Here is a 17,396-nt window from a genome sequence, read left to right on the forward strand (position 1 = left end):
CTGATCTCGGAGGCTAAGCAGGGTCGGGCCTGGTTAGTACCTGGATGGGAGACCGCCTGGGAATACCAGGTGCCGTAGGCTTCTTTTTTTTGGGGGCGTTCTTGACTTGCCCTGTTTTTTCTCCTCGTTTCCCATCTTGGCGCCGCCAAGGTCAAGAGGGTTGAGCGTGCCGTTAGAGATCGCCTACGGCCACATCACCCTGAAAGCGCCCGATCTCGTCTGATCTCGGAGGCTAAGCAGGGTCGGGCCTGGTTAGTACCTGGATGGGAGACCGCCTGGGAATACCAGGTGCCGTAGGCTTCTTTTTTTCTTGGAGTTCTGGACTTGCCCTGTTTTTTTTCCTCGTTTCCCATCTTGGCGCCGCCAAGGTCAAGAGGGTTGAGCGTGCCGTTAGAGATCGCCTACGGCCACATCACCCTGAAAGCGCCCGATCTCGTCTGATCTCGGAGGCTAAGCAGGGTCGGGCCTGGTTAGTACCTGGATGGGAGACCGCCTGGGAATACCAGGTGCCGTAGGCTTCTTTTTTTCTTGGAGTTCTGGACTTGCCCTGTTTTTTTCCTCGTTTCCCAACTTGGCACCGCCAAGGTCAAGAGGGTTGAGCGTGCCATTAGAGATCGCCTACGGCCACATCACCCTGAAAGCGCCCGATCTCGTCTGATCTCGGAGGCTAAGCAGGGTCGGGCCTGGTTAGTACCTGGATGGGAGACCGCCTGGGAATACCAGGTGCCGTAGGCTTCTTTTTTTTGGGGGCGTTCTTGACTTGCCCTGTTTTTTCTCCTCGTTTCCCATCTTGGCGCCGCCAAGGTCAAGAGGGTTGAGCGTGCCGTTAGAGATCGCCTACGGCCACATCACCCTGAAAGCGCCCGATCTCGTCTGATCTCGGAGGCTAAGCAGGGTCGGGCCTGGTTAGTACCTGGATGGGAGACCGCCTGGGAATACCAGGTGCCGTAGGCTTCTTTTTTTTGGGGGCGTTCTGGACTTGCCCTGTTTTTTTTCCTCGTTTCCCATCTTGGCGCCGCCAAGGTCAAGAGGGTTGAGCGTGCCGTTAGAGATCGCCTACGGCCACATCACCCTGAAAGCGCCCGATCTCGTCTGATCTCGGAGGCTAAGCAGGGTCGGGCCTGGTTAGTACCTGGATGGGAGACCGCCTGGGAATACCAGGTGCCGTAGGCTTCTTTTTTTTGGGGGCGTTCTGGACTTGCCCTGTTTTTTTTCCTCGTTTCCCATCTTGGCGCCGCCAAGGTCAAGAGGGTTGAGCGTGCCGTTAGAGATCGCCTACGGCCACATCACCCTGAAAGCGCCCGATCTCGTCTGATCTCGGAGGCTAAGCAGGGTCGGGCCTGGTTAGTACCTGGATGGGAGACCGCCTGGGAATACCAGGTGCCGTAGGCTTCTTTTTTTTGGGGGCGTTCTGGACTTGCCCTGTTTTTTTTCCTCGTTTCCCATCTTGGCGCCGCCAAGGTCAAGAGGGTTGAGCGTGCCGTTAGAGATCGCCTACGGCCACATCACCCTGAAAGCGCCCGATCTCGTCTGATCTCGGAGGCTAAGCAGGGTCGGGCCTGGTTAGTACCTGGATGGGAGACCGCCTGGGAATACCAGGTGCCGTAGGCTTCTTTTTTTTGGGGGCGTTCTGGACTTGCCCTGTTTTTTTTCCTCGTTTCCCATCTTGGCGCCGCCAAGGTCAAGAGGGTTGAGCGTGCCGTTAGAGATCGCCTACGGCCACATCACCCTGAAAGCGCCCGATCTCGTCTGATCTCGGAGGCTAAGCAGGGTCGGGCCTGGTTAGTACCTGGATGGGAGACCGCCTGGGAATACCAGGTGCCGTAGGCTTCTTTTTTTCTTGGAGTTCTGGACTTGCCCTGTTTTTTTCCTCGTTTCCCAACTTGGCACCGCCAAGGTCAAGAGGGTTGAGCGTGCCATTAGAGATCGCCTACGGCCACATCACCCTGAAAGCGCCCGATCTCGTCTGATCTCGGAGGCTAAGCAGGGTCGGGCCTGGTTAGTACCTGGATGGGAGACCGCCTGGGAATACCAGGTGCCGTAGGCTTCTTTTTTTTGGGGGCGTTCTTGACTTGCCCTGTTTTTTCTCCTCGTTTCCCATCTTGGCGCCGCCAAGGTCAAGAGGGTTGAGCGTGCCGTTAGAGATCGCCTACGGCCACATCACCCTGAAAGCGCCCGATCTCGTCTGATCTCGGAGGCTAAGCAGGGTCGGGCCTGGTTAGTACCTGGATGGGAGACCGCCTGGGAATACCAGGTGCCGTAGGCTTCTTTTTTTCTTGGAGTTCTGGACTTGCCCTGTTTTTTTTCCTCGTTTCCCATCTTGGCGCCGCCAAGGTCAAGAGGGTTGAGCGTGCCGTTAGAGATCGCCTACGGCCACATCACCCTGAAAGCGCCCGATCTCGTCTGATCTCGGAGGCTAAGCAGGGTCGGGCCTGGTTAGTACCTGGATGGGAGACCGCCTGGGAATACCAGGTGCCGTAGGCTTCTTTTTTTCTTGGAGTTCTGGACTTGCCCTGTTTTTTTCCTCGTTTCCCAACTTGGCACCGCCAAGGTCAAGAGGGTTGAGCGTGCCATTAGAGATCGCCTACGGCCACATCACCCTGAAAGCGCCCGATCTCGTCTGATCTCGGAGGCTAAGCAGGGTCGGGCCTGGTTAGTACCTGGATGGGAGACCGCCTGGGAATACCAGGTGCCGTAGGCTTCTTTTTTTTGGGGGCGTTCTTGACTTGCCCTGTTTTTTCTCCTCGTTTCCCATCTTGGCGCCGCCAAGGTCAAGAGGGTTGAGCGTGCCGTTAGAGATCGCCTACGGCCACATCACCCTGAAAGCGCCCGATCTCGTCTGATCTCGGAGGCTAAGCAGGGTCGGGCCTGGTTAGTACCTGGATGGGAGACCGCCTGGGAATACCAGGTGCCGTAGGCTTCTTTTTTTTGGGGGCGTTCTGGACTTGCCCTGTTTTTTTTCCTCGTTTCCCATCTTGGCGCCGCCAAGGTCAAGAGGGTTGAGCGTGCCGTTAGAGATCGCCTACGGCCACATCACCCTGAAAGCGCCCGATCTCGTCTGATCTCGGAGGCTAAGCAGGGTCGGGCCTGGTTAGTACCTGGATGGGAGACCGCCTGGGAATACCAGGTGCCGTAGGCTTCTTTTTTTTGGGGGCGTTCTGGACTTGCCCTGTTTTTTTTCCTCGTTTCCCATCTTGGCGCCGCCAAGGTCAAGAGGGTTGAGCGTGCCGTTAGAGATCGCCTACGGCCACATCACCCTGAAAGCGCCCGATCTCGTCTGATCTCGGAGGCTAAGCAGGGTCGGGCCTGGTTAGTACCTGGATGGGAGACCGCCTGGGAATACCAGGTGCCGTAGGCTTCTTTTTTTTGGGGGCGTTCTGGACTTGCCCTGTTTTTTTTCCTCGTTTCCCATCTTGGCGCCGCCAAGGTCAAGAGGGTTGAGCGTGCCGTTAGAGATCGCCTACGGCCACATCACCCTGAAAGCGCCCGATCTCGTCTGATCTCGGAGGCTAAGCAGGGTCGGGCCTGGTTAGTACCTGGATGGGAGACCGCCTGGGAATACCAGGTGCCGTAGGCTTCTTTTTTTCTTGGAGTTCTGGACTTGCCCTGTTTTTTTCCTCGTTTCCCAACTTGGCACCGCCAAGGTCAAGAGGGTTGAGCGTGCCATTAGAGATCGCCTACGGCCACATCACCCTGAAAGCGCCCGATCTCGTCTGATCTCGGAGGCTAAGCAGGGTCGGGCCTGGTTAGTACCTGGATGGGAGACCGCCTGGGAATACCAGGTGCCGTAGGCTTCTTTTTTTTGGGGGCGTTCTTGACTTGCCCTGTTTTTTCTCCTCGTTTCCCATCTTGGCGCCGCCAAGGTCAAGAGGGTTGAGCGTGCCGTTAGAGATCGCCTACGGCCACATCACCCTGAAAGCGCCCGATCTCGTCTGATCTCGGAGGCTAAGCAGGGTCGGGCCTGGTTAGTACCTGGATGGGAGACCGCCTGGGAATACCAGGTGCCGTAGGCTTCTTTTTTTCTTGGAGTTCTGGACTTGCCCTGTTTTTTTTCCTCGTTTCCCATCTTGGCGCCGCCAAGGTCAAGAGGGTTGAGCGTGCCGTTAGAGATCGCCTACGGCCACATCACCCTGAAAGCGCCCGATCTCGTCTGATCTCGGAGGCTAAGCAGGGTCGGGCCTGGTTAGTACCTGGATGGGAGACCGCCTGGGAATACCAGGTGCCGTAGGCTTCTTTTTTTCTTGGAGTTCTGGACTTGCCCTGTTTTTTTCCTCGTTTCCCAACTTGGCACCGCCAAGGTCAAGAGGGTTGAGCGTGCCATTAGAGATCGCCTACGGCCACATCACCCTGAAAGCGCCCGATCTCGTCTGATCTCGGAGGCTAAGCAGGGTCGGGCCTGGTTAGTACCTGGATGGGAGACCGCCTGGGAATACCAGGTGCCGTAGGCTTCTTTTTTTTGGGGGCGTTCTTGACTTGCCCTGTTTTTTCTCCTCGTTTCCCATCTTGGCGCCGCCAAGGTCAAGAGGGTTGAGCGTGCCGTTAGAGATCGCCTACGGCCACATCACCCTGAAAGCGCCCGATCTCGTCTGATCTCGGAGGCTAAGCAGGGTCGGGCCTGGTTAGTACCTGGATGGGAGACCGCCTGGGAATACCAGGTGCCGTAGGCTTCTTTTTTTTGGGGGCGTTCTGGACTTGCCCTGTTTTTTTTCCTCGTTTCCCATCTTGGCGCCGCCAAGGTCAAGAGGGTTGAGCGTGCCGTTAGAGATCGCCTACGGCCACATCACCCTGAAAGCGCCCGATCTCGTCTGATCTCGGAGGCTAAGCAGGGTCGGGCCTGGTTAGTACCTGGATGGGAGACCGCCTGGGAATACCAGGTGCCGTAGGCTTCTTTTTTTTGGGGGCGTTCTGGACTTGCCCTGTTTTTTTTCCTCGTTTCCCATCTTGGCGCCGCCAAGGTCAAGAGGGTTGAGCGTGCCGTTAGAGATCGCCTACGGCCACATCACCCTGAAAGCGCCCGATCTCGTCTGATCTCGGAGGCTAAGCAGGGTCGGGCCTGGTTAGTACCTGGATGGGAGACCGCCTGGGAATACCAGGTGCCGTAGGCTTCTTTTTTTCTTGGAGTTCTGGACTTGCCCTGTTTTTTTCCTCGTTTCCCAACTTGGCACCGCCAAGGTCAAGAGGGTTGAGCGTGCCATTAGAGATCGCCTACGGCCACATCACCCTGAAAGCGCCCGATCTCGTCTGATCTCGGAGGCTAAGCAGGGTCGGGCCTGGTTAGTACCTGGATGGGAGACCGCCTGGGAATACCAGGTGCCGTAGGCTTCTTTTTTTTGGGGGCGTTCTTGACTTGCCCTGTTTTTTCTCCTCGTTTCCCATCTTGGCGCCGCCAAGGTCAAGAGGGTTGAGCGTGCCGTTAGAGATCGCCTACGGCCACATCACCCTGAAAGCGCCCGATCTCGTCTGATCTCGGAGGCTAAGCAGGGTCGGGCCTGGTTAGTACCTGGATGGGAGACCGCCTGGGAATACCAGGTGCCGTAGGCTTCTTTTTTTCTTGGAGTTCTGGACTTGCCCTGTTTTTTCTCCTCGTTTCCCATCTTGGCGCCGCCAAGGTCAAGAGGGTTGAGCGTGCCGTTAGAGATCGCCTACGGCCACATCACCCTGAAAGCGCCCGATCTCGTCTGATCTCGGAGGCTAAGCAGGGTCGGGCCTGGTTAGTACCTGGATGGGAGACCGCCTGGGAATACCAGGTGCCGTAGGCTTCTTTTTTTCTTGGAGTTCTGGACTTGCCCTGTTTTTTTCCTCGTTTCCCAACTTGGCACCGCCAAGGTCAAGAGGGTTGAGCGTGCCATTAGAGATCGCCTACGGCCACATCACCCTGAAAGCGCCCGATCTCGTCTGATCTCGGAGGCTAAGCAGGGTCGGGCCTGGTTAGTACCTGGATGGGAGACCGCCTGGGAATACCAGGTGCCGTAGGCTTCTTTTTTTTGGGGGCGTTCTTGACTTGCCCTGTTTTTTCTCCTCGTTTCCCATCTTGGCGCCGCCAAGGTCAAGAGGGTTGAGCGTGCCGTTAGAGATCGCCTACGGCCACATCACCCTGAAAGCGCCCGATCTCGTCTGATCTCGGAGGCTAAGCAGGGTCGGGCCTGGTTAGTACCTGGATGGGAGACCGCCTGGGAATACCAGGTGCCGTAGGCTTCTTTTTTTCTTGGAGTTCTGGACTTGCCCTGTTTTTTTTCCTCGTTTCCCATCTTGGCGCCGCCAAGGTCAAGAGGGTTGAGCGTGCCGTTAGAGATCGCCTACGGCCACATCACCCTGAAAGCGCCCGATCTCGTCTGATCTCGGAGGCTAAGCAGGGTCGGGCCTGGTTAGTACCTGGATGGGAGACCGCCTGGGAATACCAGGTGCCGTAGGCTTCTTTTTTTTGGGGGCGTTCTGGACTTGCCCTGTTTTTTTTCCTCGTTTCCCATCTTGGCGCCGCCAAGGTCAAGAGGGTTGAGCGTGCCGTTAGAGATCGCCTACGGCCACATCACCCTGAAAGCGCCCGATCTCGTCTGATCTCGGAGGCTAAGCAGGGTCGGGCCTGGTTAGTACCTGGATGGGAGACCGCCTGGGAATACCAGGTGCCGTAGGCTTCTTTTTTTTGGGGGCGTTCTGGACTTGCCCTGTTTTTTTTCCTCGTTTCCCATCTTGGCGCCGCCAAGGTCAAGAGGGTTGAGCGTGCCGTTAGAGATCGCCTACGGCCACATCACCCTGAAAGCGCCCGATCTCGTCTGATCTCGGAGGCTAAGCAGGGTCGGGCCTGGTTAGTACCTGGATGGGAGACCGCCTGGGAATACCAGGTGCCGTAGGCTTCTTTTTTTTGGGGGCGTTCTGGACTTGCCCTGTTTTTTTTCCTCGTTTCCCATCTTGGCGCCGCCAAGGTCAAGAGGGTTGAGCGTGCCATTAGAGATCGCCTACGGCCACATCACCCTGAAAGCGCCCGATCTCGTCTGATCTCGGAGGCTAAGCAGGGTCGGGCCTGGTTAGTACCTGGATGGGAGACCGCCTGGGAATACCAGGTGCCGTAGGCTTCTTTTTTTTGGGGGCGTTCTTGACTTGCCCTGTTTTTTCTCCTCGTTTCCCATCTTGGCGCCGCCAAGGTCAAGAGGGTTGAGCGTGCCGTTAGAGATCGCCTACGGCCACATCACCCTGAAAGCGCCCGATCTCGTCTGATCTCGGAGGCTAAGCAGGGTCGGGCCTGGTTAGTACCTGGATGGGAGACCGCCTGGGAATACCAGGTGCCGTAGGCTTCTTTTTTTCTTGGAGTTCTGGACTTGCCCTGTTTTTTTTCCTCGTTTCCCATCTTGGCGCCGCCAAGGTCAAGAGGGTTGAGCGTGCCGTTAGAGATCGCCTACGGCCACATCACCCTGAAAGCGCCCGATCTCGTCTGATCTCGGAGGCTAAGCAGGGTCGGGCCTGGTTAGTACCTGGATGGGAGACCGCCTGGGAATACCAGGTGCCGTAGGCTTCTTTTTTTCTTGGAGTTCTGGACTTGCCCTGTTTTTTTCCTCGTTTCCCAACTTGGCACCGCCAAGGTCAAGAGGGTTGAGCGTGCCATTAGAGATCGCCTACGGCCACATCACCCTGAAAGCGCCCGATCTCGTCTGATCTCGGAGGCTAAGCAGGGTCGGGCCTGGTTAGTACCTGGATGGGAGACCGCCTGGGAATACCAGGTGCCGTAGGCTTCTTTTTTTTGGGGGCGTTCTTGACTTGCCCTGTTTTTTCTCCTCGTTTCCCATCTTGGCGCCGCCAAGGTCAAGAGGGTTGAGCGTGCCGTTAGAGATCGCCTACGGCCACATCACCCTGAAAGCGCCCGATCTCGTCTGATCTCGGAGGCTAAGCAGGGTCGGGCCTGGTTAGTACCTGGATGGGAGACCGCCTGGGAATACCAGGTGCCGTAGGCTTCTTTTTTTTGGGGGCGTTCTGGACTTGCCCTGTTTTTTTTCCTCGTTTCCCATCTTGGCGCCGCCAAGGTCAAGAGGGTTGAGCGTGCCGTTAGAGATCGCCTACGGCCACATCACCCTGAAAGCGCCCGATCTCGTCTGATCTCGGAGGCTAAGCAGGGTCGGGCCTGGTTAGTACCTGGATGGGAGACCGCCTGGGAATACCAGGTGCCGTAGGCTTCTTTTTTTTGGGGGCGTTCTGGACTTGCCCTGTTTTTTTTCCTCGTTTCCCATCTTGGCGCCGCCAAGGTCAAGAGGGTTGAGCGTGCCGTTAGAGATCGCCTACGGCCACATCACCCTGAAAGCGCCCGATCTCGTCTGATCTCGGAGGCTAAGCAGGGTCGGGCCTGGTTAGTACCTGGATGGGAGACCGCCTGGGAATACCAGGTGCCGTAGGCTTCTTTTTTTTGGGGGCGTTCTGGACTTGCCCTGTTTTTTTTCCTCGTTTCCCATCTTGGCGCCGCCAAGGTCAAGAGGGTTGAGCGTGCCGTTAGAGATCGCCTACGGCCACATCACCCTGAAAGCGCCCGATCTCGTCTGATCTCGGAGGCTAAGCAGGGTCGGGCCTGGTTAGTACCTGGATGGGAGACCGCCTGGGAATACCAGGTGCCGTAGGCTTCTTTTTTTTGGGGGCGTTCTGGACTTGCCCTGTTTTTTTTCCTCGTTTCCCATCTTGGCGCCGCCAAGGTCAAGAGGGTTGAGCGTGCCGTTAGAGATCGCCTACGGCCACATCACCCTGAAAGCGCCCGATCTCGTCTGATCTCGGAGGCTAAGCAGGGTCGGGCCTGGTTAGTACCTGGATGGGAGACCGCCTGGGAATACCAGGTGCCGTAGGCTTCTTTTTTTCTTGGAGTTCTGGACTTGCCCTGTTTTTTTCCTCGTTTCCCAACTTGGCACCGCCAAGGTCAAGAGGGTTGAGCGTGCCATTAGAGATCGCCTACGGCCACATCACCCTGAAAGCGCCCGATCTCGTCTGATCTCGGAGGCTAAGCAGGGTCGGGCCTGGTTAGTACCTGGATGGGAGACCGCCTGGGAATACCAGGTGCCGTAGGCTTCTTTTTTTTGGGGGCGTTCTTGACTTGCCCTGTTTTTTCTCCTCGTTTCCCATCTTGGCGCCGCCAAGGTCAAGAGGGTTGAGCGTGCCGTTAGAGATCGCCTACGGCCACATCACCCTGAAAGCGCCCGATCTCGTCTGATCTCGGAGGCTAAGCAGGGTCGGGCCTGGTTAGTACCTGGATGGGAGACCGCCTGGGAATACCAGGTGCCGTAGGCTTCTTTTTTTCTTGGAGTTCTGGACTTGCCCTGTTTTTTTTCCTCGTTTCCCATCTTGGCGCCGCCAAGGTCAAGAGGGTTGAGCGTGCCGTTAGAGATCGCCTACGGCCACATCACCCTGAAAGCGCCCGATCTCGTCTGATCTCGGAGGCTAAGCAGGGTCGGGCCTGGTTAGTACCTGGATGGGAGACCGCCTGGGAATACCAGGTGCCGTAGGCTTCTTTTTTTCTTGGAGTTCTGGACTTGCCCTGTTTTTTTCCTCGTTTCCCAACTTGGCACCGCCAAGGTCAAGAGGGTTGAGCGTGCCATTAGAGATCGCCTACGGCCACATCACCCTGAAAGCGCCCGATCTCGTCTGATCTCGGAGGCTAAGCAGGGTCGGGCCTGGTTAGTACCTGGATGGGAGACCGCCTGGGAATACCAGGTGCCGTAGGCTTCTTTTTTTTGGGGGCGTTCTTGACTTGCCCTGTTTTTTCTCCTCGTTTCCCATCTTGGCGCCGCCAAGGTCAAGAGGGTTGAGCGTGCCGTTAGAGATCGCCTACGGCCACATCACCCTGAAAGCGCCCGATCTCGTCTGATCTCGGAGGCTAAGCAGGGTCGGGCCTGGTTAGTACCTGGATGGGAGACCGCCTGGGAATACCAGGTGCCGTAGGCTTCTTTTTTTCTTGGAGTTCTGGACTTGCCCTGTTTTTTTTCCTCGTTTCCCATCTTGGCGCCGCCAAGGTCAAGAGGGTTGAGCGTGCCGTTAGAGATCGCCTACGGCCACATCACCCTGAAAGCGCCCGATCTCGTCTGATCTCGGAGGCTAAGCAGGGTCGGGCCTGGTTAGTACCTGGATGGGAGACCGCCTGGGAATACCAGGTGCCGTAGGCTTCTTTTTTTCTTGGAGTTCTGGACTTGCCCTGTTTTTTTCCTCGTTTCCCAACTTGGCACCGCCAAGGTCAAGAGGGTTGAGCGTGCCATTAGAGATCGCCTACGGCCACATCACCCTGAAAGCGCCCGATCTCGTCTGATCTCGGAGGCTAAGCAGGGTCGGGCCTGGTTAGTACCTGGATGGGAGACCGCCTGGGAATACCAGGTGCCGTAGGCTTCTTTTTTTTGGGGGCGTTCTTGACTTGCCCTGTTTTTTCTCCTCGTTTCCCATCTTGGCGCCGCCAAGGTCAAGAGGGTTGAGCGTGCCGTTAGAGATCGCCTACGGCCACATCACCCTGAAAGCGCCCGATCTCGTCTGATCTCGGAGGCTAAGCAGGGTCGGGCCTGGTTAGTACCTGGATGGGAGACCGCCTGGGAATACCAGGTGCCGTAGGCTTCTTTTTTTTGGGGGCGTTCTGGACTTGCCCTGTTTTTTTTCCTCGTTTCCCATCTTGGCGCCGCCAAGGTCAAGAGGGTTGAGCGTGCCGTTAGAGATCGCCTACGGCCACATCACCCTGAAAGCGCCCGATCTCGTCTGATCTCGGAGGCTAAGCAGGGTCGGGCCTGGTTAGTACCTGGATGGGAGACCGCCTGGGAATACCAGGTGCCGTAGGCTTCTTTTTTTTGGGGGCGTTCTGGACTTGCCCTGTTTTTTTTCCTCGTTTCCCATCTTGGCGCCGCCAAGGTCAAGAGGGTTGAGCGTGCCGTTAGAGATCGCCTACGGCCACATCACCCTGAAAGCGCCCGATCTCGTCTGATCTCGGAGGCTAAGCAGGGTCGGGCCTGGTTAGTACCTGGATGGGAGACCGCCTGGGAATACCAGGTGCCGTAGGCTTCTTTTTTTTGGGGGCGTTCTGGACTTGCCCTGTTTTTTTTCCTCGTTTCCCATCTTGGCGCCGCCAAGGTCAAGAGGGTTGAGCGTGCCGTTAGAGATCGCCTACGGCCACATCACCCTGAAAGCGCCCGATCTCGTCTGATCTCGGAGGCTAAGCAGGGTCGGGCCTGGTTAGTACCTGGATGGGAGACCGCCTGGGAATACCAGGTGCCGTAGGCTTCTTTTTTTCTTGGAGTTCTGGACTTGCCCTGTTTTTTTCCTCGTTTCCCAACTTGGCACCGCCAAGGTCAAGAGGGTTGAGCGTGCCATTAGAGATCGCCTACGGCCACATCACCCTGAAAGCGCCCGATCTCGTCTGATCTCGGAGGCTAAGCAGGGTCGGGCCTGGTTAGTACCTGGATGGGAGACCGCCTGGGAATACCAGGTGCCGTAGGCTTCTTTTTTTTGGGGGCGTTCTTGACTTGCCCTGTTTTTTCTCCTCGTTTCCCATCTTGGCGCCGCCAAGGTCAAGAGGGTTGAGCGTGCCGTTAGAGATCGCCTACGGCCACATCACCCTGAAAGCGCCCGATCTCGTCTGATCTCGGAGGCTAAGCAGGGTCGGGCCTGGTTAGTACCTGGATGGGAGACCGCCTGGGAATACCAGGTGCCGTAGGCTTCTTTTTTTCTTGGAGTTCTGGACTTGCCCTGTTTTTTCTCCTCGTTTCCCATCTTGGCGCCGCCAAGGTCAAGAGGGTTGAGCGTGCCGTTAGAGATCGCCTACGGCCACATCACCCTGAAAGCGCCCGATCTCGTCTGATCTCGGAGGCTAAGCAGGGTCGGGCCTGGTTAGTACCTGGATGGGAGACCGCCTGGGAATACCAGGTGCCGTAGGCTTCTTTTTTTCTTGGAGTTCTGGACTTGCCCTGTTTTTTTCCTCGTTTCCCAACTTGGCACCGCCAAGGTCAAGAGGGTTGAGCGTGCCATTAGAGATCGCCTACGGCCACATCACCCTGAAAGCGCCCGATCTCGTCTGATCTCGGAGGCTAAGCAGGGTCGGGCCTGGTTAGTACCTGGATGGGAGACCGCCTGGGAATACCAGGTGCCGTAGGCTTCTTTTTTTTGGGGGCGTTCTTGACTTGCCCTGTTTTTTCTCCTCGTTTCCCATCTTGGCGCCGCCAAGGTCAAGAGGGTTGAGCGTGCCGTTAGAGATCGCCTACGGCCACATCACCCTGAAAGCGCCCGATCTCGTCTGATCTCGGAGGCTAAGCAGGGTCGGGCCTGGTTAGTACCTGGATGGGAGACCGCCTGGGAATACCAGGTGCCGTAGGCTTCTTTTTTTTGGGGGCGTTCTGGACTTGCCCTGTTTTTTTTCCTCGTTTCCCATCTTGGCGCCGCCAAGGTCAAGAGGGTTGAGCGTGCCGTTAGAGATCGCCTACGGCCACATCACCCTGAAAGCGCCCGATCTCGTCTGATCTCGGAGGCTAAGCAGGGTCGGGCCTGGTTAGTACCTGGATGGGAGACCGCCTGGGAATACCAGGTGCCGTAGGCTTCTTTTTTTTGGGGGCGTTCTGGACTTGCCCTGTTTTTTTTCCTCGTTTCCCATCTTGGCGCCGCCAAGGTCAAGAGGGTTGAGCGTGCCGTTAGAGATTGCCTACGGCCACATCACCCTGAAAGCGCCCGATCTCGTCTGATCTCGGAGGCTAAGCAGGGTCGGGCCTGGTTAGTACCTGGATGGGAGACCGCCTGGGAATACCAGGTGCCGTAGGCTTCTTTTTTTTGGGGGCGTTCTGGACTTGCCCTGTTTTTTTTCCTCGTTTCCCATCTTGGCGCCGCCAAGGTCAAGAGGGTTGAGCGTGCCGTTAGAGATCGCCTACGGCCACATCACCCTGAAAGCGCCCGATCTCGTCTGATCTCGGAGGCTAAGCAGGGTCGGGCCTGGTTAGTACCTGGATGGGAGACCGCCTGGGAATACCAGGTGCCGTAGGCTTCTTTTTTTTGGGGGCGTTCTGGACTTGCCCTGTTTTTTTTCCTCGTTTCCCATCTTGGCGCCGCCAAGGTCAAGAGGGTTGAGCGTGCCGTTAGAGATCGCCTACGGCCACATCACCCTGAAAGCGCCCGATCTCGTCTGATCTCGGAGGCTAAGCAGGGTCGGGCCTGGTTAGTACCTGGATGGGAGACCGCCTGGGAATACCAGGTGCCGTAGGCTTCTTTTTTTCTTGGAGTTCTGGACTTGCCCTGTTTTTTTCCTCGTTTCCCAACTTGGCACCGCCAAGGTCAAGAGGGTTGAGCGTGCCATTAGAGATCGCCTACGGCCACATCACCCTGAAAGCGCCCGATCTCGTCTGATCTCGGAGGCTAAGCAGGGTCGGGCCTGGTTAGTACCTGGATGGGAGACCGCCTGGGAATACCAGGTGCCGTAGGCTTCTTTTTTTTGGGGGCGTTCTTGACTTGCCCTGTTTTTTCTCCTCGTTTCCCATCTTGGCGCCGCCAAGGTCAAGAGGGTTGAGCGTGCCGTTAGAGATCGCCTACGGCCACATCACCCTGAAAGCGCCCGATCTCGTCTGATCTCGGAGGCTAAGCAGGGTCGGGCCTGGTTAGTACCTGGATGGGAGACCGCCTGGGAATACCAGGTGCCGTAGGCTTCTTTTTTTCTTGGAGTTCTGGACTTGCCCTGTTTTTTTTCCTCGTTTCCCATCTTGGCGCCGCCAAGGTCAAGAGGGTTGAGCGTGCCGTTAGAGATCGCCTACGGCCACATCACCCTGAAAGCGCCCGATCTCGTCTGATCTCGGAGGCTAAGCAGGGTCGGGCCTGGTTAGTACCTGGATGGGAGACCGCCTGGGAATACCAGGTGCCGTAGGCTTCTTTTTTTCTTGGAGTTCTGGACTTGCCCTGTTTTTTTCCTCGTTTCCCAACTTGGCACCGCCAAGGTCAAGAGGGTTGAGCGTGCCATTAGAGATCGCCTACGGCCACATCACCCTGAAAGCGCCCGATCTCGTCTGATCTCGGAGGCTAAGCAGGGTCGGGCCTGGTTAGTACCTGGATGGGAGACCGCCTGGGAATACCAGGTGCCGTAGGCTTCTTTTTTTTGGGGGCGTTCTTGACTTGCCCTGTTTTTTCTCCTCGTTTCCCATCTTGGCGCCGCCAAGGTCAAGAGGGTTGAGCGTGCCGTTAGAGATCGCCTACGGCCACATCACCCTGAAAGCGCCCGATCTCGTCTGATCTCGGAGGCTAAGCAGGGTCGGGCCTGGTTAGTACCTGGATGGGAGACCGCCTGGGAATACCAGGTGCCGTAGGCTTCTTTTTTTTGGGGGCGTTCTGGACTTGCCCTGTTTTTTTTCCTCGTTTCCCATCTTGGCGCCGCCAAGGTCAAGAGGGTTGAGCGTGCCGTTAGAGATCGCCTACGGCCACATCACCCTGAAAGCGCCCGATCTCGTCTGATCTCGGAGGCTAAGCAGGGTCGGGCCTGGTTAGTACCTGGATGGGAGACCGCCTGGGAATACCAGGTGCCGTAGGCTTCTTTTTTTTGGGGGCGTTCTGGACTTGCCCTGTTTTTTTTCCTCGTTTCCCATCTTGGCGCCGCCAAGGTCAAGAGGGTTGAGCGTGCCGTTAGAGATCGCCTACGGCCACATCACCCTGAAAGCGCCCGATCTCGTCTGATCTCGGAGGCTAAGCAGGGTCGGGCCTGGTTAGTACCTGGATGGGAGACCGCCTGGGAATACCAGGTGCCGTAGGCTTCTTTTTTTTGGGGGCGTTCTGGACTTGCCCTGTTTTTTTTCCTCGTTTCCCATCTTGGCGCCGCCAAGGTCAAGAGGGTTGAGCGTGCCGTTAGAGATCGCCTACGGCCACATCACCCTGAAAGCGCCCGATCTCGTCTGATCTCGGAGGCTAAGCAGGGTCGGGCCTGGTTAGTACCTGGATGGGAGACCGCCTGGGAATACCAGGTGCCGTAGGCTTCTTTTTTTCTTGGAGTTCTGGACTTGCCCTGTTTTTTTCCTCGTTTCCCAACTTGGCACCGCCAAGGTCAAGAGGGTTGAGCGTGCCATTAGAGATCGCCTACGGCCACATCACCCTGAAAGCGCCCGATCTCGTCTGATCTCGGAGGCTAAGCAGGGTCGGGCCTGGTTAGTACCTGGATGGGAGACCGCCTGGGAATACCAGGTGCCGTAGGCTTCTTTTTTTTGGGGGCGTTCTTGACTTGCCCTGTTTTTTCTCCTCGTTTCCCATCTTGGCGCCGCCAAGGTCAAGAGGGTTGAGCGTGCCGTTAGAGATCGCCTACGGCCACATCACCCTGAAAGCGCCCGATCTCGTCTGATCTCGGAGGCTAAGCAGGGTCGGGCCTGGTTAGTACCTGGATGGGAGACCGCCTGGGAATACCAGGTGCCGTAGGCTGCTTTTTTTCTTGGAGTTCTGGACTTGCCCTGTTTTTTTTCCTCGTTTCCCATCTTGGCGCCGCCAAGGTCAAGAGGGTTGAGCGTGCCGTTAGAGATCGCCTACGGCCACATCACCCTGAAAGCGCCCGATCTCGTCTGATCTCGGAGGCTAAGCAGGGTCGGGCCTGGTTAGTACCTGGATGGGAGACCGCCTGGGAATACCAGGTGCCGTAGGCTTCTTTTTTTCTTGGAGTTCTGGACTTGCCCTGTTTTTTTCCTCGTTTCCCAACTTGGCACCGCCAAGGTCAAGAGGGTTGAGCGTGCCATTAGAGATCGCCTACGGCCACATCACCCTGAAAGCGCCCGATCTCGTCTGATCTCGGAGGCTAAGCAGGGTCGGGCCTGGTTAGTACCTGGATGGGAGACCGCCTGGGAATACCAGGTGCCGTAGGCTTCTTTTTTTTGGGGGCGTTCTTGACTTGCCCTGTTTTTTCTCCTCGTTTCCCATCTTGGCGCCGCCAAGGTCAAGAGGGTTGAGCGTGCCGTTAGAGATCGCCTACGGCCACATCACCCTGAAAGCGCCCGATCTCGTCTGATCTCGGAGGCTAAGCAGGGTCGGGCCTGGTTAGTACCTGGATGGGAGACCGCCTGGGAATACCAGGTGCCGTAGGCTTCTTTTTTTTGGGGGCGTTCTGGACTTGCCCTGTTTTTTTTCCTCGTTTCCCATCTTGGCGCCGCCAAGGTCAAGAGGGTTGAGCGTGCCGTTAGAGATCGCCTACGGCCACATCACCCTGAAAGCGCCCGATCTCGTCTGATCTCGGAGGCTAAGCAGGGTCGGGCCTGGTTAGTACCTGGATGGGAGACCGCCTGGGAATACCAGGTGCCGTAGGCTTCTTTTTTTTGGGGGCGTTCTGGACTTGCCCTGTTTTTTTTCCTCGTTTCCCATCTTGGCGCCGCCAAGGTCAAGAGGGTTGAGCGTGCCGTTAGAGATCGCCTACGGCCACATCACCCTGAAAGCGCCCGATCTCGTCTGATCTCGGAGGCTAAGCAGGGTCGGGCCTGGTTAGTACCTGGATGGGAGACCGCCTGGGAATACCAGGTGCCGTAGGCTTCTTTTTTTTGGGGGCGTTCTGGACTTGCCCTGTTTTTTTTCCTCGTTTCCCATCTTGGCGCCGCCAAGGTCAAGAGGGTTGAGCGTGCCGTTAGAGATCGCCTACGGCCACATCACCCTGAAAGCGCCCGATCTCGTCTGATCTCGGAGGCTAAGCAGGGTCGGGCCTGGTTAGTACCTGGATGGGAGACCGCCTGGGAATACCAGGTGCCGTAGGCTTCTTTTTTTTGGGGGCGTTCTTGACTTGCCCTGTTTTTTCTCCTCGTTTCCCATCTTGGCGCCGCCAAGGTCAAGAGGGTTGAGCGTGCCGTTAGAGATCGCCTACGGCCACATCACCCTGAAAGCGCCCGATCTCGTCTGATCTCGGAGGCTAAGCAGGGTCGGGCCTGGTTAGTACCTGGATGGGAGACCGCCTGGGAATACCAGGTGCCGTAGGCTTCTTTTTTTTGGGGGCGTTCTTGACTTGCCCTGTTTTTTCTCCTCGTTTCCCATCTTGGCGCCGCCAAGGTCAAGAGGGTTGAGCGTGCCGTTAGAGATCGCCTACGGCCACATCACCCTGAAAGCGCCCGATCTCGTCTGATCTCGGAGGCTAAGCAGGGTCGGGCCTGGTTAGTACCTGGATGGGAGACCGCCTGGGAATACCAGGTGCCGTAGGCTTCTTTTTTTCTTGGAGTTCTGGACTTGCCCTGTTTTTTTTCCTCGTTTCCCATCTTGGCGCCGCCAAGGTCAAGAGGGTTGAGCGTGCCGTTAGAGATCGCCTACGGCCACATCACCCTGAAAGCGCCCGATCTCGTCTGATCTCGGAGGCTAAGCAGGGTCGGGCCTGGTTAGTACCTGGATGGGAGACCGCCTGGGAATACCAGGTGCCGTAGGCTTCTTTTTTTCTTGGAGTTCTGGACTTGCCCTGTTTTTTTCCTCGTTTCCCAACTTGGCAC

The 17,396-nt window shown here is 57.0% G+C and overlaps 79 non-coding genes across 79 annotated transcripts; all 79 read left to right on the forward strand.

Annotated features, from left to right (window-relative positions):
* Nucleotides 1-181: 181 nt before the first annotated feature.
* On the forward strand, nucleotides 182-300 carry LOC141119562 (5S ribosomal RNA). Its single transcript, XR_012238897.1, has one exon. It is a non-coding gene; the product is annotated as a 5S ribosomal RNA (ribosomal RNA).
* A 99-nt stretch (nucleotides 301-399) lies between these two features.
* On the forward strand, nucleotides 400-518 carry LOC141119564 (5S ribosomal RNA). Its single transcript, XR_012238899.1, has one exon. It is a non-coding gene; the product is annotated as a 5S ribosomal RNA (ribosomal RNA).
* A 98-nt stretch (nucleotides 519-616) lies between these two features.
* LOC141119565 (5S ribosomal RNA) lies at nucleotides 617-735 on the forward strand. The gene has a single exon (XR_012238900.1). It is a non-coding gene; the product is annotated as a 5S ribosomal RNA (ribosomal RNA).
* Nucleotides 736-835: 100 nt separating this feature from the next.
* On the forward strand, nucleotides 836-954 carry LOC141119566 (5S ribosomal RNA). The gene has a single exon (XR_012238901.1). It is a non-coding gene; the product is annotated as a 5S ribosomal RNA (ribosomal RNA).
* Nucleotides 955-1,054: 100 nt separating this feature from the next.
* Nucleotides 1,055-1,173, forward strand: LOC141119567 (5S ribosomal RNA). Its single transcript, XR_012238902.1, has one exon. It is a non-coding gene; the product is annotated as a 5S ribosomal RNA (ribosomal RNA).
* Nucleotides 1,174-1,273: 100 nt separating this feature from the next.
* On the forward strand, nucleotides 1,274-1,392 carry LOC141119568 (5S ribosomal RNA). The gene has a single exon (XR_012238903.1). It is a non-coding gene; the product is annotated as a 5S ribosomal RNA (ribosomal RNA).
* A 100-nt stretch (nucleotides 1,393-1,492) lies between these two features.
* LOC141119569 (5S ribosomal RNA) lies at nucleotides 1,493-1,611 on the forward strand. Its single transcript, XR_012238904.1, has one exon. It is a non-coding gene; the product is annotated as a 5S ribosomal RNA (ribosomal RNA).
* Nucleotides 1,612-1,711: 100 nt separating this feature from the next.
* On the forward strand, nucleotides 1,712-1,830 carry LOC141119570 (5S ribosomal RNA). The gene has a single exon (XR_012238905.1). It is a non-coding gene; the product is annotated as a 5S ribosomal RNA (ribosomal RNA).
* A 98-nt stretch (nucleotides 1,831-1,928) lies between these two features.
* LOC141119571 (5S ribosomal RNA) lies at nucleotides 1,929-2,047 on the forward strand. Its single transcript, XR_012238906.1, has one exon. It is a non-coding gene; the product is annotated as a 5S ribosomal RNA (ribosomal RNA).
* A 100-nt stretch (nucleotides 2,048-2,147) lies between these two features.
* On the forward strand, nucleotides 2,148-2,266 carry LOC141119573 (5S ribosomal RNA). Its single transcript, XR_012238907.1, has one exon. It is a non-coding gene; the product is annotated as a 5S ribosomal RNA (ribosomal RNA).
* A 99-nt stretch (nucleotides 2,267-2,365) lies between these two features.
* Nucleotides 2,366-2,484, forward strand: LOC141119574 (5S ribosomal RNA). Its single transcript, XR_012238908.1, has one exon. It is a non-coding gene; the product is annotated as a 5S ribosomal RNA (ribosomal RNA).
* A 98-nt stretch (nucleotides 2,485-2,582) lies between these two features.
* On the forward strand, nucleotides 2,583-2,701 carry LOC141119576 (5S ribosomal RNA). The gene has a single exon (XR_012238910.1). It is a non-coding gene; the product is annotated as a 5S ribosomal RNA (ribosomal RNA).
* Nucleotides 2,702-2,801: 100 nt separating this feature from the next.
* On the forward strand, nucleotides 2,802-2,920 carry LOC141119577 (5S ribosomal RNA). The gene has a single exon (XR_012238912.1). It is a non-coding gene; the product is annotated as a 5S ribosomal RNA (ribosomal RNA).
* Nucleotides 2,921-3,020: 100 nt separating this feature from the next.
* On the forward strand, nucleotides 3,021-3,139 carry LOC141119578 (5S ribosomal RNA). The gene has a single exon (XR_012238913.1). It is a non-coding gene; the product is annotated as a 5S ribosomal RNA (ribosomal RNA).
* Nucleotides 3,140-3,239: 100 nt separating this feature from the next.
* On the forward strand, nucleotides 3,240-3,358 carry LOC141119579 (5S ribosomal RNA). Its single transcript, XR_012238914.1, has one exon. It is a non-coding gene; the product is annotated as a 5S ribosomal RNA (ribosomal RNA).
* A 100-nt stretch (nucleotides 3,359-3,458) lies between these two features.
* Nucleotides 3,459-3,577, forward strand: LOC141119580 (5S ribosomal RNA). Its single transcript, XR_012238915.1, has one exon. It is a non-coding gene; the product is annotated as a 5S ribosomal RNA (ribosomal RNA).
* Nucleotides 3,578-3,675: 98 nt separating this feature from the next.
* Nucleotides 3,676-3,794, forward strand: LOC141119581 (5S ribosomal RNA). The gene has a single exon (XR_012238916.1). It is a non-coding gene; the product is annotated as a 5S ribosomal RNA (ribosomal RNA).
* Nucleotides 3,795-3,894: 100 nt separating this feature from the next.
* On the forward strand, nucleotides 3,895-4,013 carry LOC141119582 (5S ribosomal RNA). The gene has a single exon (XR_012238917.1). It is a non-coding gene; the product is annotated as a 5S ribosomal RNA (ribosomal RNA).
* Nucleotides 4,014-4,112: 99 nt separating this feature from the next.
* LOC141119583 (5S ribosomal RNA) lies at nucleotides 4,113-4,231 on the forward strand. The gene has a single exon (XR_012238918.1). It is a non-coding gene; the product is annotated as a 5S ribosomal RNA (ribosomal RNA).
* A 98-nt stretch (nucleotides 4,232-4,329) lies between these two features.
* LOC141119584 (5S ribosomal RNA) lies at nucleotides 4,330-4,448 on the forward strand. The gene has a single exon (XR_012238919.1). It is a non-coding gene; the product is annotated as a 5S ribosomal RNA (ribosomal RNA).
* A 100-nt stretch (nucleotides 4,449-4,548) lies between these two features.
* On the forward strand, nucleotides 4,549-4,667 carry LOC141119585 (5S ribosomal RNA). The gene has a single exon (XR_012238920.1). It is a non-coding gene; the product is annotated as a 5S ribosomal RNA (ribosomal RNA).
* Nucleotides 4,668-4,767: 100 nt separating this feature from the next.
* On the forward strand, nucleotides 4,768-4,886 carry LOC141119587 (5S ribosomal RNA). Its single transcript, XR_012238922.1, has one exon. It is a non-coding gene; the product is annotated as a 5S ribosomal RNA (ribosomal RNA).
* Nucleotides 4,887-4,986: 100 nt separating this feature from the next.
* On the forward strand, nucleotides 4,987-5,105 carry LOC141119588 (5S ribosomal RNA). The gene has a single exon (XR_012238923.1). It is a non-coding gene; the product is annotated as a 5S ribosomal RNA (ribosomal RNA).
* A 98-nt stretch (nucleotides 5,106-5,203) lies between these two features.
* Nucleotides 5,204-5,322, forward strand: LOC141119589 (5S ribosomal RNA). Its single transcript, XR_012238924.1, has one exon. It is a non-coding gene; the product is annotated as a 5S ribosomal RNA (ribosomal RNA).
* A 100-nt stretch (nucleotides 5,323-5,422) lies between these two features.
* Nucleotides 5,423-5,541, forward strand: LOC141119590 (5S ribosomal RNA). The gene has a single exon (XR_012238925.1). It is a non-coding gene; the product is annotated as a 5S ribosomal RNA (ribosomal RNA).
* A 99-nt stretch (nucleotides 5,542-5,640) lies between these two features.
* Nucleotides 5,641-5,759, forward strand: LOC141119591 (5S ribosomal RNA). Its single transcript, XR_012238926.1, has one exon. It is a non-coding gene; the product is annotated as a 5S ribosomal RNA (ribosomal RNA).
* A 98-nt stretch (nucleotides 5,760-5,857) lies between these two features.
* Nucleotides 5,858-5,976, forward strand: LOC141119592 (5S ribosomal RNA). The gene has a single exon (XR_012238927.1). It is a non-coding gene; the product is annotated as a 5S ribosomal RNA (ribosomal RNA).
* A 100-nt stretch (nucleotides 5,977-6,076) lies between these two features.
* LOC141119593 (5S ribosomal RNA) lies at nucleotides 6,077-6,195 on the forward strand. The gene has a single exon (XR_012238928.1). It is a non-coding gene; the product is annotated as a 5S ribosomal RNA (ribosomal RNA).
* A 99-nt stretch (nucleotides 6,196-6,294) lies between these two features.
* Nucleotides 6,295-6,413, forward strand: LOC141119594 (5S ribosomal RNA). The gene has a single exon (XR_012238929.1). It is a non-coding gene; the product is annotated as a 5S ribosomal RNA (ribosomal RNA).
* Nucleotides 6,414-6,513: 100 nt separating this feature from the next.
* LOC141119595 (5S ribosomal RNA) lies at nucleotides 6,514-6,632 on the forward strand. The gene has a single exon (XR_012238930.1). It is a non-coding gene; the product is annotated as a 5S ribosomal RNA (ribosomal RNA).
* A 100-nt stretch (nucleotides 6,633-6,732) lies between these two features.
* On the forward strand, nucleotides 6,733-6,851 carry LOC141119596 (5S ribosomal RNA). The gene has a single exon (XR_012238931.1). It is a non-coding gene; the product is annotated as a 5S ribosomal RNA (ribosomal RNA).
* A 100-nt stretch (nucleotides 6,852-6,951) lies between these two features.
* On the forward strand, nucleotides 6,952-7,070 carry LOC141119598 (5S ribosomal RNA). The gene has a single exon (XR_012238933.1). It is a non-coding gene; the product is annotated as a 5S ribosomal RNA (ribosomal RNA).
* Nucleotides 7,071-7,170: 100 nt separating this feature from the next.
* LOC141119599 (5S ribosomal RNA) lies at nucleotides 7,171-7,289 on the forward strand. The gene has a single exon (XR_012238934.1). It is a non-coding gene; the product is annotated as a 5S ribosomal RNA (ribosomal RNA).
* A 99-nt stretch (nucleotides 7,290-7,388) lies between these two features.
* Nucleotides 7,389-7,507, forward strand: LOC141119600 (5S ribosomal RNA). The gene has a single exon (XR_012238935.1). It is a non-coding gene; the product is annotated as a 5S ribosomal RNA (ribosomal RNA).
* A 98-nt stretch (nucleotides 7,508-7,605) lies between these two features.
* LOC141119601 (5S ribosomal RNA) lies at nucleotides 7,606-7,724 on the forward strand. Its single transcript, XR_012238936.1, has one exon. It is a non-coding gene; the product is annotated as a 5S ribosomal RNA (ribosomal RNA).
* A 100-nt stretch (nucleotides 7,725-7,824) lies between these two features.
* Nucleotides 7,825-7,943, forward strand: LOC141119602 (5S ribosomal RNA). Its single transcript, XR_012238937.1, has one exon. It is a non-coding gene; the product is annotated as a 5S ribosomal RNA (ribosomal RNA).
* Nucleotides 7,944-8,043: 100 nt separating this feature from the next.
* On the forward strand, nucleotides 8,044-8,162 carry LOC141119603 (5S ribosomal RNA). Its single transcript, XR_012238938.1, has one exon. It is a non-coding gene; the product is annotated as a 5S ribosomal RNA (ribosomal RNA).
* Nucleotides 8,163-8,262: 100 nt separating this feature from the next.
* LOC141119604 (5S ribosomal RNA) lies at nucleotides 8,263-8,381 on the forward strand. Its single transcript, XR_012238939.1, has one exon. It is a non-coding gene; the product is annotated as a 5S ribosomal RNA (ribosomal RNA).
* A 100-nt stretch (nucleotides 8,382-8,481) lies between these two features.
* LOC141119605 (5S ribosomal RNA) lies at nucleotides 8,482-8,600 on the forward strand. The gene has a single exon (XR_012238940.1). It is a non-coding gene; the product is annotated as a 5S ribosomal RNA (ribosomal RNA).
* A 100-nt stretch (nucleotides 8,601-8,700) lies between these two features.
* Nucleotides 8,701-8,819, forward strand: LOC141119606 (5S ribosomal RNA). Its single transcript, XR_012238941.1, has one exon. It is a non-coding gene; the product is annotated as a 5S ribosomal RNA (ribosomal RNA).
* Nucleotides 8,820-8,917: 98 nt separating this feature from the next.
* LOC141119607 (5S ribosomal RNA) lies at nucleotides 8,918-9,036 on the forward strand. The gene has a single exon (XR_012238942.1). It is a non-coding gene; the product is annotated as a 5S ribosomal RNA (ribosomal RNA).
* A 100-nt stretch (nucleotides 9,037-9,136) lies between these two features.
* Nucleotides 9,137-9,255, forward strand: LOC141119609 (5S ribosomal RNA). The gene has a single exon (XR_012238944.1). It is a non-coding gene; the product is annotated as a 5S ribosomal RNA (ribosomal RNA).
* A 99-nt stretch (nucleotides 9,256-9,354) lies between these two features.
* LOC141119610 (5S ribosomal RNA) lies at nucleotides 9,355-9,473 on the forward strand. Its single transcript, XR_012238945.1, has one exon. It is a non-coding gene; the product is annotated as a 5S ribosomal RNA (ribosomal RNA).
* A 98-nt stretch (nucleotides 9,474-9,571) lies between these two features.
* Nucleotides 9,572-9,690, forward strand: LOC141119611 (5S ribosomal RNA). Its single transcript, XR_012238946.1, has one exon. It is a non-coding gene; the product is annotated as a 5S ribosomal RNA (ribosomal RNA).
* Nucleotides 9,691-9,790: 100 nt separating this feature from the next.
* Nucleotides 9,791-9,909, forward strand: LOC141119612 (5S ribosomal RNA). Its single transcript, XR_012238947.1, has one exon. It is a non-coding gene; the product is annotated as a 5S ribosomal RNA (ribosomal RNA).
* A 99-nt stretch (nucleotides 9,910-10,008) lies between these two features.
* Nucleotides 10,009-10,127, forward strand: LOC141119613 (5S ribosomal RNA). The gene has a single exon (XR_012238948.1). It is a non-coding gene; the product is annotated as a 5S ribosomal RNA (ribosomal RNA).
* Nucleotides 10,128-10,225: 98 nt separating this feature from the next.
* Nucleotides 10,226-10,344, forward strand: LOC141119614 (5S ribosomal RNA). The gene has a single exon (XR_012238949.1). It is a non-coding gene; the product is annotated as a 5S ribosomal RNA (ribosomal RNA).
* A 100-nt stretch (nucleotides 10,345-10,444) lies between these two features.
* Nucleotides 10,445-10,563, forward strand: LOC141119615 (5S ribosomal RNA). The gene has a single exon (XR_012238950.1). It is a non-coding gene; the product is annotated as a 5S ribosomal RNA (ribosomal RNA).
* A 100-nt stretch (nucleotides 10,564-10,663) lies between these two features.
* On the forward strand, nucleotides 10,664-10,782 carry LOC141119616 (5S ribosomal RNA). The gene has a single exon (XR_012238951.1). It is a non-coding gene; the product is annotated as a 5S ribosomal RNA (ribosomal RNA).
* Nucleotides 10,783-10,882: 100 nt separating this feature from the next.
* On the forward strand, nucleotides 10,883-11,001 carry LOC141119617 (5S ribosomal RNA). Its single transcript, XR_012238952.1, has one exon. It is a non-coding gene; the product is annotated as a 5S ribosomal RNA (ribosomal RNA).
* A 100-nt stretch (nucleotides 11,002-11,101) lies between these two features.
* LOC141119618 (5S ribosomal RNA) lies at nucleotides 11,102-11,220 on the forward strand. Its single transcript, XR_012238953.1, has one exon. It is a non-coding gene; the product is annotated as a 5S ribosomal RNA (ribosomal RNA).
* Nucleotides 11,221-11,318: 98 nt separating this feature from the next.
* LOC141119620 (5S ribosomal RNA) lies at nucleotides 11,319-11,437 on the forward strand. Its single transcript, XR_012238955.1, has one exon. It is a non-coding gene; the product is annotated as a 5S ribosomal RNA (ribosomal RNA).
* A 100-nt stretch (nucleotides 11,438-11,537) lies between these two features.
* On the forward strand, nucleotides 11,538-11,656 carry LOC141119621 (5S ribosomal RNA). The gene has a single exon (XR_012238956.1). It is a non-coding gene; the product is annotated as a 5S ribosomal RNA (ribosomal RNA).
* Nucleotides 11,657-11,755: 99 nt separating this feature from the next.
* On the forward strand, nucleotides 11,756-11,874 carry LOC141119622 (5S ribosomal RNA). Its single transcript, XR_012238957.1, has one exon. It is a non-coding gene; the product is annotated as a 5S ribosomal RNA (ribosomal RNA).
* A 98-nt stretch (nucleotides 11,875-11,972) lies between these two features.
* LOC141119623 (5S ribosomal RNA) lies at nucleotides 11,973-12,091 on the forward strand. The gene has a single exon (XR_012238958.1). It is a non-coding gene; the product is annotated as a 5S ribosomal RNA (ribosomal RNA).
* Nucleotides 12,092-12,191: 100 nt separating this feature from the next.
* Nucleotides 12,192-12,310, forward strand: LOC141119624 (5S ribosomal RNA). Its single transcript, XR_012238959.1, has one exon. It is a non-coding gene; the product is annotated as a 5S ribosomal RNA (ribosomal RNA).
* A 100-nt stretch (nucleotides 12,311-12,410) lies between these two features.
* Nucleotides 12,411-12,529, forward strand: LOC141119626 (5S ribosomal RNA). Its single transcript, XR_012238961.1, has one exon. It is a non-coding gene; the product is annotated as a 5S ribosomal RNA (ribosomal RNA).
* A 100-nt stretch (nucleotides 12,530-12,629) lies between these two features.
* Nucleotides 12,630-12,748, forward strand: LOC141119627 (5S ribosomal RNA). The gene has a single exon (XR_012238962.1). It is a non-coding gene; the product is annotated as a 5S ribosomal RNA (ribosomal RNA).
* A 100-nt stretch (nucleotides 12,749-12,848) lies between these two features.
* Nucleotides 12,849-12,967, forward strand: LOC141119629 (5S ribosomal RNA). The gene has a single exon (XR_012238963.1). It is a non-coding gene; the product is annotated as a 5S ribosomal RNA (ribosomal RNA).
* Nucleotides 12,968-13,067: 100 nt separating this feature from the next.
* LOC141119630 (5S ribosomal RNA) lies at nucleotides 13,068-13,186 on the forward strand. The gene has a single exon (XR_012238964.1). It is a non-coding gene; the product is annotated as a 5S ribosomal RNA (ribosomal RNA).
* Nucleotides 13,187-13,284: 98 nt separating this feature from the next.
* LOC141119631 (5S ribosomal RNA) lies at nucleotides 13,285-13,403 on the forward strand. Its single transcript, XR_012238965.1, has one exon. It is a non-coding gene; the product is annotated as a 5S ribosomal RNA (ribosomal RNA).
* Nucleotides 13,404-13,503: 100 nt separating this feature from the next.
* LOC141119633 (5S ribosomal RNA) lies at nucleotides 13,504-13,622 on the forward strand. The gene has a single exon (XR_012238967.1). It is a non-coding gene; the product is annotated as a 5S ribosomal RNA (ribosomal RNA).
* Nucleotides 13,623-13,721: 99 nt separating this feature from the next.
* On the forward strand, nucleotides 13,722-13,840 carry LOC141119634 (5S ribosomal RNA). Its single transcript, XR_012238968.1, has one exon. It is a non-coding gene; the product is annotated as a 5S ribosomal RNA (ribosomal RNA).
* A 98-nt stretch (nucleotides 13,841-13,938) lies between these two features.
* On the forward strand, nucleotides 13,939-14,057 carry LOC141119635 (5S ribosomal RNA). Its single transcript, XR_012238969.1, has one exon. It is a non-coding gene; the product is annotated as a 5S ribosomal RNA (ribosomal RNA).
* Nucleotides 14,058-14,157: 100 nt separating this feature from the next.
* Nucleotides 14,158-14,276, forward strand: LOC141119636 (5S ribosomal RNA). The gene has a single exon (XR_012238970.1). It is a non-coding gene; the product is annotated as a 5S ribosomal RNA (ribosomal RNA).
* A 100-nt stretch (nucleotides 14,277-14,376) lies between these two features.
* LOC141119637 (5S ribosomal RNA) lies at nucleotides 14,377-14,495 on the forward strand. The gene has a single exon (XR_012238971.1). It is a non-coding gene; the product is annotated as a 5S ribosomal RNA (ribosomal RNA).
* Nucleotides 14,496-14,595: 100 nt separating this feature from the next.
* Nucleotides 14,596-14,714, forward strand: LOC141119638 (5S ribosomal RNA). Its single transcript, XR_012238972.1, has one exon. It is a non-coding gene; the product is annotated as a 5S ribosomal RNA (ribosomal RNA).
* Nucleotides 14,715-14,814: 100 nt separating this feature from the next.
* On the forward strand, nucleotides 14,815-14,933 carry LOC141119639 (5S ribosomal RNA). The gene has a single exon (XR_012238973.1). It is a non-coding gene; the product is annotated as a 5S ribosomal RNA (ribosomal RNA).
* Nucleotides 14,934-15,031: 98 nt separating this feature from the next.
* On the forward strand, nucleotides 15,032-15,150 carry LOC141119640 (5S ribosomal RNA). The gene has a single exon (XR_012238974.1). It is a non-coding gene; the product is annotated as a 5S ribosomal RNA (ribosomal RNA).
* A 100-nt stretch (nucleotides 15,151-15,250) lies between these two features.
* Nucleotides 15,251-15,369, forward strand: LOC141119641 (5S ribosomal RNA). Its single transcript, XR_012238975.1, has one exon. It is a non-coding gene; the product is annotated as a 5S ribosomal RNA (ribosomal RNA).
* A 99-nt stretch (nucleotides 15,370-15,468) lies between these two features.
* Nucleotides 15,469-15,587, forward strand: LOC141119642 (5S ribosomal RNA). The gene has a single exon (XR_012238976.1). It is a non-coding gene; the product is annotated as a 5S ribosomal RNA (ribosomal RNA).
* Nucleotides 15,588-15,685: 98 nt separating this feature from the next.
* LOC141119644 (5S ribosomal RNA) lies at nucleotides 15,686-15,804 on the forward strand. Its single transcript, XR_012238978.1, has one exon. It is a non-coding gene; the product is annotated as a 5S ribosomal RNA (ribosomal RNA).
* A 100-nt stretch (nucleotides 15,805-15,904) lies between these two features.
* LOC141119645 (5S ribosomal RNA) lies at nucleotides 15,905-16,023 on the forward strand. The gene has a single exon (XR_012238979.1). It is a non-coding gene; the product is annotated as a 5S ribosomal RNA (ribosomal RNA).
* A 100-nt stretch (nucleotides 16,024-16,123) lies between these two features.
* LOC141119646 (5S ribosomal RNA) lies at nucleotides 16,124-16,242 on the forward strand. The gene has a single exon (XR_012238980.1). It is a non-coding gene; the product is annotated as a 5S ribosomal RNA (ribosomal RNA).
* Nucleotides 16,243-16,342: 100 nt separating this feature from the next.
* LOC141119647 (5S ribosomal RNA) lies at nucleotides 16,343-16,461 on the forward strand. The gene has a single exon (XR_012238981.1). It is a non-coding gene; the product is annotated as a 5S ribosomal RNA (ribosomal RNA).
* A 100-nt stretch (nucleotides 16,462-16,561) lies between these two features.
* On the forward strand, nucleotides 16,562-16,680 carry LOC141119648 (5S ribosomal RNA). The gene has a single exon (XR_012238982.1). It is a non-coding gene; the product is annotated as a 5S ribosomal RNA (ribosomal RNA).
* Nucleotides 16,681-16,780: 100 nt separating this feature from the next.
* LOC141119649 (5S ribosomal RNA) lies at nucleotides 16,781-16,899 on the forward strand. Its single transcript, XR_012238983.1, has one exon. It is a non-coding gene; the product is annotated as a 5S ribosomal RNA (ribosomal RNA).
* Nucleotides 16,900-16,999: 100 nt separating this feature from the next.
* Nucleotides 17,000-17,118, forward strand: LOC141119650 (5S ribosomal RNA). The gene has a single exon (XR_012238984.1). It is a non-coding gene; the product is annotated as a 5S ribosomal RNA (ribosomal RNA).
* A 99-nt stretch (nucleotides 17,119-17,217) lies between these two features.
* Nucleotides 17,218-17,336, forward strand: LOC141119651 (5S ribosomal RNA). The gene has a single exon (XR_012238985.1). It is a non-coding gene; the product is annotated as a 5S ribosomal RNA (ribosomal RNA).
* Nucleotides 17,337-17,396: the final 60 nt, after the last annotated feature.

This window comes from Aquarana catesbeiana, linkage group LG13 (genome assembly GCF_042186555.1).
Source record: "Aquarana catesbeiana isolate 2022-GZ linkage group LG13, ASM4218655v1, whole genome shotgun sequence".
Lineage (NCBI taxonomy): Eukaryota > Metazoa > Chordata > Amphibia > Anura > Ranidae > Aquarana > Aquarana catesbeiana.